Here is a 7,742-nt window from a genome sequence, read left to right on the forward strand (position 1 = left end):
TCCTCCCTCAGAGAATCTTGCTGAGAGGCCCAGTCTTGGGAACTGCTGTGTACACTCAAGCCCCATTGAAATGAATGCAAGTTGGGAGCATCAGGTACCCTATAGAACCTGCAGTGAGGCCTGGACTATTCTAAATGCGTTCTTCATGCATGAACATACCTTTAAATTTTCTCATTGCTATTCGATTTTGGTGAATGTGCCAGGAGAGGCCTGCCACCTACCCGATCTTTGGAGTCTAGGATTAAAAAGTGGGTTTTGTAGACCGTGCTCACTAATGCATTCTAACACACATCCCACTGGTCTTTTGTAGACTGTGCAGGCTGTATTTGGGCTTGCACTTGACCAGCTCCTGTGCGCTAAAATATAGCTTTCCGTGTCCGCACATTGGAAGTTTTCAAACACGTTTAAAAAGAACCCTGCTTTCTGTCCTAGCCTTGACTTGCCCTCAGCTGTATCCTTTCTTTGTTTGCAGTTAAAAGGATTCCTAACAGCTCAAAGGTGTCAGTTTCTCTGTCATCGTCCGTGTAGCAGTTTTTAGTAGTATTAGTGGCATTTTTGACAGTTATGCAAAGGTAGCAGTTCTGTTTCCCAGCAGCATGGATGCATGTGGAGAAGCTTGAGAGTCCAGAGGAGAGCCACGCGCATGATTAAAGGTCAGGGAAACAGTCCTTATGATAACAGGCTGAGAGTTATGGGACTCTTCCTGGAAAAGCGCAGGCTCAGGGGTGATCTCGTGGCTGCCTATAAGTTTATCAGGGGTGCTCACCAGGATCTGGGGGAACGTCTGTTCACCAGAGCACCCCAAGGGATGACAAGGTTGAATGGTAACAAACTCCTCCATGATTGTTTCAGGCTGGACATAACTTCTTTACTGTCCGAGCCCCCAAGGTCTGGAATAGACTCTCTCCAGAGGTGGTTCAAGCACCTACCTTGAATGCTTTAAAGAGACATTTGGATGTTTATCTTGCTGGGATCCTATGACCCCTGCTGACTTCCTGCCCCTGGGGCAGGGGGCTGGACTCTGATCTTCCCAGGTCCCTTCCAGCCTTAACGTCTATGAAATCTATGAAATATGCAAGTATGTGCATGTACATGTATGTAGACTAGGATATGTGTAGTAGGCCCCTTATGAATGCATACCAGAAATGTACATGCCATCAAATCGTGATTGGCAGGTGTTAGAAGGGGGAGTCCTCCCATGATTTGCCCCCAATAACTGAATGGGTAGGGCACTTACCTGGGAAGGTGGAGATGCAATGTCTAACCCCTTACCCCAGCCAGAAGGGTTTGAACCTGCATCTCTCTGACCTCCTCGTATAGTGTAACAACCAAGCATTATCCAAACCTTTCTTGGTGTTCCTTTTGAAGCTCTACTGTGCACCCCACCCAAGCTGGGACATGTATGAGGCCATATATGTCCCTCCTGGGGACATATATGAGGCCAGAAGGAAGAGCATGTGGTTTAGTGTGTGGCTGATGGCCTGGAAGGGAAGGGGCCTGATTTAGCCTGAAGCTTTGCTCCCAGTGAGGCAAAAAATTTTGTACTGCCCTGTATTCTTTTTTTTCCTGTTGACTATTAAATGCAAGGGACAGCGGCTCCACTTCAAAAGGAGCACTGGGGAAGGGGGGTAGCTAATGCCTGACCTATTGCTTGGTGGTTAGAGTACTGTACTAGTCAGAGATGCAGGTCTAAGCTGCCTCTGGACATGGGAGGCCTAGAAGCTGGGTCTAGCTTCTCAGCTGAGTGCCCTAACAACTCAGCTGTTTTGGGTAAAACATAGCAGGGCCCTTCTCTTCCATTTTGTTTCTGGAACTTGCACTCAGATATGCATGTATGTACCAGGTCATGTGTGTGCAAAATGTCTACCTTCATGTAAGCACCAGAAATGCCACGTAGACAACCACAAGGAAATAAATGCCACCCAGGCTCTTAAACCTACAACCTAAAAGAATGTATTTTATTTTGGGGATTGCCGTGCTGTCGTAAGAGTGCAGCCCGTAATAGCAGCATAGGGCTAGTGTATGAACCTGAAAATTAAAGAGAAACTGACCAAAAAACTGAAATAAACTTTATCATCTTCATTGTCTAAGCTGAAAAGGATGCAGCTATTAACAAACGGATGCAACGGAAAACACTGTGCTTCCAAAGGTAATAAAGACATGCTTGAGTTGGTTCAGTGCAGGCACTGTGTGCAGCTCATGCCCCAGACTAACCCACCTCTGCTGCAAGCAGTGCCGTCAGCACTGAATCCAGCTTGTGCGCCCAACTGGCCCCTCGTGCTACATGCAGCATGTGGGGTTTGTCTGAGACCCATGGAGCAGATCATGTGGCTTCATGGGTGGATCCAGCCTGTAAGCTGTTTGACATCCCTTGTCTACTGTAACTCCTAGGCGCTTCTCTGCAGTACCGTAGCCTAGCCAGTTGCCCCCCCAGTCTGTACTGGTGCATGCAATTATTCTGTCCCAATTGCAGGCCATTGTTATTGTCCTTGTTAAATGTAACCTGGTTGACTGCAGATCATTTTTCCAGTTTATTCAGGTAATTGTGGATCTTAGTCCTGCCTTCAGGAGTGTCTTCAACTCCACTTGGTGTTGTCTGCAAATTAGCTGTAACAACAAACATTTACAAGCCTATCTCAGTTCTGTGATGCCTGAATTCAGGTCTCTTTCTATTGCTTGTGTAAAATTTAGTGGTTGAGGCCATGGAAAATTTGTCTGTCATAGTTAAAAAAAAAATGTGGTCCTGATTTATGATGAGGCTTGTAGACATGATGGTGATTATAGTAATAATGGAACCATTTAATTTGACAATGTCAGAATTGCTTTTAATGAATTAAGCCTCACAACACACCTATGAGATAAACAGAGTAACTGAGGCAATGAGAATTGCCCAAGAGCAGGTCAGCAGAAGAGCCTGTGCCATAAACCTAAGAACGTTGACTTCTAGTCTCCTGCTTTAGACTCCTGTCTCTCCAGATCTCACAATAAGCAAGAAGTTATGGTTGAACCCATCTTGGAGGCCTGCTGGTTGTGGTAGTTTCCTGGACAGGAAACGCTGGTACCTTGGACGATCATGGAATTTTAGAACTGATCTGTGTGTGTGACTGGAGGGCAGGCAACAGACTTTGATGCTGAATGCCGCCACGGATGGGTATTTTTCAGCCGTTGTGAGTTGTGGAAGTTGCTGCCCCGCTAGAGCAGCTGCGTGAAGATAAAGGTCCTCATTTTAACCAGCATTCTTAGTTAATAGAGCTGGCAGCATTTCCCAGGATGCCCCTTCCATTTTACTTACAAATGACTCCTTGTGGCAGTGCTTCAGTGACAACTGTGCTGTGGGATGCTACGTGATTTGCTAAGAGTTCCCAGTTCATAGCTTGCTTTATTAGCGGCAGATTCTCCTGGACTCTAGTTCGAATAAGATTCTGCAAAACTGGCAAAGGTAACAAGAAGACGCCGCTCTATTGTAACTGTAAGAGAAGACTGAAAACAAGAACTTATAAACACTAAATCTTACTCTTAAGAAAGAGTAAATGAATACAGGCCTAATCCAATGAAGCAGCCTCATTGAGCTCTGGCAGGAGCTCAGAGCCTTCCAGCAGAGGCCCTTATGGTTGAATTCTGCTCGGTGACACTGGTATAAATCCAGACTAACTGCTGAAAACAATAGAGTTGTTCTGGATTTGTAGCAGTGAGCTGACGGCAGAATTTTGGGCCTTCAACTATCTCTTCTGCACATACACCTGCCCTAACTGAAAGAAAATGTTAATAATGACATTGGAAGCAGGTACTGTGACAATCTGACAAGGTGAGTTTGGACACTAGAACACTTTCTGCAAGAGGCGTTCCACTGTGGTGTGAATTAAACATCAGAAAATGGAACTAGATTGCCCACATGGTTCTGCAAGACTGCCTCTCCTGTGCTAAGAAGAAGAAGCAGTTCCTTTTTCAGTTTACTTATCAGCAGGTGCATCAAGTCCGATGGAGCTGACACTTCTACTGAATCCTTCACAAATGAAACAGAGACAGATATTTCTGTATACATTGGCTAAGGCATTAGAGAAGAACAGTAGTTAATGAGCCTGTGATATTCACTTAGCAGCTTTCTTCTTTTGTGGCAATTGGTAAGAATCTGGCAAGCTTCTATTAATTTTGAAATGTACAAGGGTGCTTTGGAAACTAACAGCAAAATGGCTGGTCATGCTGTATGTCTGTGACAAAGTAGGAAACTACACAGCAGCAGGGAACACTGATGGTGGCATTGTTGAACACCTACAGTATATTACTATGTAGAGAAGTGATGTGGTCCAGTAAATGATAACTGCACACAAAATGGTTTTATTTCAAAATTGCCATTATTTTCCCTTGTATGATATAGGGACTGGATAGTTACATGAATATATTTCTTAGCTTTTATTTCTGTGGCTACTACTGTTACCTCTAGGCCATCATATATGGTTTTAACATTAGCTTTTTCTTTTCAATGAGTCTCTCTGAAGGTCCAGATTTGGAGAAATCCCTGTCTTCCTTTCAGACTTGCCTCTCAGCAAGTGATGCTTAACCTCCGGCCTGCAGGTCAGATCCAGCCCATGGGGCTCCCCAGAGCTCCAGAAATTCAGAAGTGTTAATTGTGCTCCCCTGATACCAAATTTCTGGACATGGGGAGCCCCAGCACTGGATAACATGGCCCTCCATGCTAGATTGTACTAGTACATGGCCCAACTGGGCACAGGGTCAGTGCATGGCTGGGTTGGGAGTGCAGGATCAGGCTACATGTTAATCCTTTGCAAGCCACCAGTTGGACAACCCTAATCTAAGAGTTAGAACCAGTGTGATTATCAGGGATCCGGGTTTTCCATTCACCATGGTAGAACATGGATTTTCTCGTTTTAAGAAAAGTATGGGAAACACTGGGTTTTCCCTTTGCAGGCTGGCAAACTTTCAGCCTGGGGGGAGTGGGAAGACAGCAGTCAGGCAAGGGACACCATGTGCATGTACACACATACACATGGCTACCAGGCAGTCTGGAGAGCAGCTCCCTGCAGGTAAGTCTGCCCAGGGGAGAGAGGGAGGGGGTGGGAATTGAAGCCCCCATAGTGAGAGGGTTGGGCAGGGCTGGGGCTGCTGCCAAGCTGAGGCAATGCTTGGGGCCTGGGGCTCCCAGGCAGGGAGCATGACTGAGCCGCAAGCAGCTTGTACGAGGGGTGAGGAGGGGGCTGGCTCCCTGCTGCTGCATGTATTCTGGGGGGGGAAAGGGGGGGAAGAAATAGGAGGCCATGTGCCCCCCAGATTTGTGTGCAGAGCAGGGGTGGGTTGCCCACTGCAGGCTTGGTCTCCCCTCCCTCTGGGGCCTCTGCAGCCCAGTGGGCAGGACCTGGCATTGCAGGGCAGAGTGGAGCAGGGCAGGGAAGCTCGATGCTGCTGCCACCACTGGGAGCTCTGTGTTGCTATGGTGAGGTGCCCCTCGCCCACCTAGCACCAGCAGGGATGGTGGTATGGAGAGCACCTCACCATGGCAGGCTTCCGGTGCTAGTGCCTGGCCCTGCTCTTCCTTGCTGTGTTGGGTCCTGCTTGCTGGGCCACAGAGGGCCTGGGGGGAGGGCAGCAGAGTGGGGAGCCCACAGCCCACGCTTGCCCTGTGCACAAATCTGAGGGGCACATGCCCCCCATACCCCACCCTGGGAGTGCATGTAGCAGTGGGGGGCCAGCCCCCACCCCCACCTGAGCCTGCAGAGGGCAGCCTGTACCTACCCCTCCCACAGGCTGTCCTCGGGCTGTGCCACTCATTGGGGAGTGGAAGCCAGGCTGCCTGCTCTGCTCTGCTGCAGCAGCCGCCGCCTCCCGTGGGCAGCAGCTGGGGCTGAAGTGGGGACTGGGGCACCAACAGCGCTGTGGGGGTTGTGGGTTGGGAGTGAAGGGCAATGGCATAGGCAGGGCGCCAGCATATCAGGGCTGCTCAGAACCATGAAGCAATCGGTGCGGGGGGGGTGACAGGTGCAGCTGGACCCATGTCCTGGTGAGTGAAGGGGGCAGGGGAAGCTCTGATTTTCCACAATAAAAAACTCAAAATCAAATGCCAAAATTTATAGGTATTTATAATTTATTTTATTATAGTGATTGAGGCACTGGTAGGCTTCCAAATTGTTTTAAAATTGTAAATACATTTTTGTATTTACAAAAAATACAAAAATATACAAAATTGTATATCAATAAAACATTGTGTTCAACTGATACCTATATATATAGTGGTGTTTCATTTAAATAATGGAAAAACATGGATTTTGAGGGTTTTAATCAGAGAAGTTGCAGGGGTGGTTTGGGCTAAATCAAAGAATTTGTGAGTTTTAAACAAAGAAAACCAGGATCCCTGGTGATTATGAAAGAGTGCTTTAATGGGTATGTACTGGGATTTTGTGACTGGGGAATGACTCAGTAGGCTGAAATACTGCAGAGAAGGACTGGGGGCTACAGTGGACCATAAGCTGAATGTGAGCCAACAGCATACCCTTGTTGCATAGAACATCAACAGCAAACTGGGTTGTATTAACAGAAGTGTCACCTGAAAATCAAGGAAACTGATTCTTCTGTTCTGTTCAGCACTGGTGAGGCCTCACCTGGAGTACTTTGTCCAGCTTTAAGCCCCACATTTCAAGAAGGATCTGGGTAGGTTGGAAAGAGTCCACTAGAGAGTGACAAAAAAGATTAGAGGCCTGTGAAGTACAATGTATGAGGTAAGGCTGAAAGAACCAGGATTGTTTAGTCTGGAGAAGACTGCCAGGTGATTTGATAACAGTCTTCAAATACATGAAGGGTGATTATAAATAGGATGGAGATAGACTTCTTTGTGGATGAAGGGGGCAGGACTAGGAGCAATGGACTCAAATTGCAGCAGAGGAAATTTAGGTTGGAGATTAGGAGGAACTTTCTGACTATGAGGGTGGTCAAACATTGGAGCAACCTGGAGAAATTGTGGAATCTCCATCCCTGGATATTTTCAAGAGCAGGCTGAGTAGACACTTGGCTGGGATGGCTTAGTCAGGGATGACCCTGCTTTGAGCGGGACCTAAATGGCCTGCTGGACTAGATGACCATGCAAGGTCCTGTCCACCCCTACTTTCCTGTGCTCCTATGATTTATAATCTTTTGGGGGTTCTGCAACAGTGATATAGACTTGATGCAAGAAAAAGACTAAGGGCTTGTCTGACATGGTTGCTACATATCACTAGACACATTTACACGTGATACTAACATAACGCCAGTACAATTTATGCTGGAGTTTGTTCCTAGGTGCCACACTTACGCATGTGCCCAGGACTGTAGCATGTTGAGCTGGGTCAGAGGAGCCTGGCTGGCAGAGGACCCCGGGGGGTTGCCTGCCAGCTCAGGGCTGCTCCAACCTGTATAGTTAGAGTGTAGCTTTAATGAGTAGCTAGAGCCCCACAGGAGCCCAGTCATTTGGGAATACCCTGGAGGAACATCTCTACCATGGCTACTCCACATCCATTTTCGAGCTCTAGCTCTCTAGGCCTTGCCTTTATTAAATAGAAAAGTGTGTTCTTGAGTTAAATAACTCACATTCACTAATGTGAGGTAAAAGTCCCAGTGGAGGCAAGACAGCTTGCTTTCACTTGAGGTACAGGTTGTTAAACGCTATAGGGGAGTCCTGGCTTTACCTTGCTATGTTAGCTCAATTGAAAATCCTAGTTTTTGTCTTCCTTAGGATTTAATCTCATAATACACTGAAT

The sequence above is a fragment of the Alligator sinensis genome, unplaced genomic scaffold, assembly GCF_000455745.1.
Source record: "Alligator sinensis unplaced genomic scaffold, ASM45574v1 scaffold220_1, whole genome shotgun sequence".
Lineage (NCBI taxonomy): Eukaryota > Metazoa > Chordata > Crocodylia > Alligatoridae > Alligator > Alligator sinensis.